This window comes from Oratosquilla oratoria, chromosome 19, assembly GCF_046742065.1.
Source record: "Oratosquilla oratoria isolate Oo_2021 chromosome 19, ASM4674206v1, whole genome shotgun sequence".
In the NCBI taxonomy this organism is placed as follows: domain Eukaryota; kingdom Metazoa; phylum Arthropoda; class Malacostraca; order Stomatopoda; family Squillidae; genus Oratosquilla; species Oratosquilla oratoria.
Window position 1 is genome coordinate 18281454 of NC_134795.1, and position 2285 is coordinate 18283738.

Sequence of the window (2285 nt, forward strand, 5' to 3'; positions counted from 1 at the left end):
CTTGTAGTGGTGTGATCTATTCCATGTGTATCATAAATACTAAGATGCTCATTGGCTGAACAGCCTAGTGTTGCTACTTGCTGTGGAGGTCAAGGTGACAGGAGTCCAAACACTTGCCGACAGTGAGTTGGACCAAGGACATGGTTTATTAAATTTGTACTCCATCTGTGGTATTGGCTGCATCTTATTGTGGGGGTTAAAAACTGCTCAGTAGCATGCAGCTGATATGATCTATATGGGGCGCCTCTACGGACCAGAGCCACACGTCATTTTGTTGGTGATAGAGGAAATCTCTATTCATAGAGAAATGATGATACTGTACTTTATTATACTGTGACTGTTCCTCCGTTATGCTCTCCCCCAACTCATAATACTTACCTGTACCACTTCTCTGAATGTTCATTTTCTTTTTTTTCCCCAAATCCTGTGGTGGGGAAAAAGAATACTGCCACCAAGTGTTCCTACTTGAGCTGTAAAAGGTGACAAAAGTGGGATAGGACTAGGCATCCTTCTCCCTGTAGCCCCAAAGGGGGCAAAAAAAAAAAAAAAAAAAAGTTATAAAAGGGTCTGGAAGGAGCTTTCCAACCAGAATCATAAGGTTGGTCTTTTGATGTGTATGGATCTGGTACAGATGAGAGTAAAATGGAAGACATAGGCAGTATGTTTGTAAGAAGAAAGATAGATGTATTGGCACTGAGTGAAACTTAAATTTAAAGGGAGGGGCGAGTTTGAGTTTGGGAGGGTGTCAGGAGTGAAGAGAGGATGAGGGAGAGAAGGGGTGGCTATACTTGTAAGTGAAGAGATAGGTAAATGGGTGGTGGAGTGGAAGGTTTCTTCAAGGTTAATGTGGATGAAGGTGAAACTGGGAAGATGTGGGTATTTGTAAGTCCATATGGGACTGGTAGTGAGAAGAGTAGAGGAAAGGGAGGCTTTTAGGATAGATTTAAATGAGTGCAATGAGGGTTTAGGGAGAAATGTCATCTATCCTTTCAAATAAGACTGACTGCTACATACATATCTTGAACGACAAAACACCAATCCCTCTGTCATCTCTCCACGAATTCTTACAGAAAACAGGACTATTAATCAAACTATAAACACCTCTAAAACACCAATATGTGAAATATAATATAACGAGTGACAGTGTCTTGAGATTGTTCAAAAGGATAAAAAAGCTAGTAAACTACAGTCTATAACTTCAACTACCCCATCCCCTTGCCCACACTAGAAAACTTGCGACAAACCAGGTGAGAGGAGCATCCAAAAAGATTGTTTAAAGACTACCAAACCTTATGGACGGTCTTGGTCTGCTTATGAACAGTGTACAACCGACTTGCCAGACCTCGGTCACAGGCCGAGCCCATGGGGGGCCAAAAGTTTTCGTCGTCTTCCAACTTTTTTTTTTTTTTTTTTTCTTTCTTCTCCCCCAAGGTCCTGGAGCCCCATTCCAAACCCAAAAATGATGTGGTGAAGGGTCACAAGTTGACTGACGCAAGCACGTCGTGGGACAATCGTTGATGAATTTGATAATAAATGAATAGATAAAATAACCAATGGAGATCCATTTCAGCTGCGTCAGTAACGGTCGGAATAACTTCAGACATTCAAACATGCATCTCGCTTTCACACAGTGTGAAATGAGAAAACTCTTCCTCCTCCTCTTTCTAGTCCTTATTTATTCTTCGTCTTCTTTTTCTTCCTCTTCCTTCTCCCTTTTAGATTTCTTCTCGCCCCTCTCCTCTTCCTCCACTTGCCTCTTCTAATCTTCCTCCTCCTCTTCTCTTTTCCTAATTCCATTTTCTCCTTCCGTTCCTCTTCCTCCTCCTTTTCTCTGTAATCCTGACTGCCTTTCTTTCTTCTCCTCCTCCTCCTATTCTCTTCTTCTTTTAATTTCTTTTCTTCCTCTTCTTTTGATTCACTTTCCTCCTCTTCCTCCTATCGCTTAGCTGTGGGTTCGAATCTCGCACTCTTCTCCTATTTCCAGTAGTGACTGTTACCTGCCCTTGCAGTCCCCAAAGCGCACAATGTGGGCAAAGGTGACGGCTCCGGCCGCAGCTACTCAGCGCCTCCTGGCGTAGTAAGCTCCTCGCCCCCTTCTTTCACCACCAAGCGGAGATGAATAGAATCACCTGACGGCAGCAGAAATGTAAGGAAAAGGACCACGCTGTAGGTAAGTTTTTTTTTTTTTTTTTTTTTTCTTACCACCCCTTCCTTGCCGAGTGTTACGTTTCTCTTCACCTCAGGTGTCGCCAGGTGATTTTATTCATTTGTGGTACTCCCCCCCC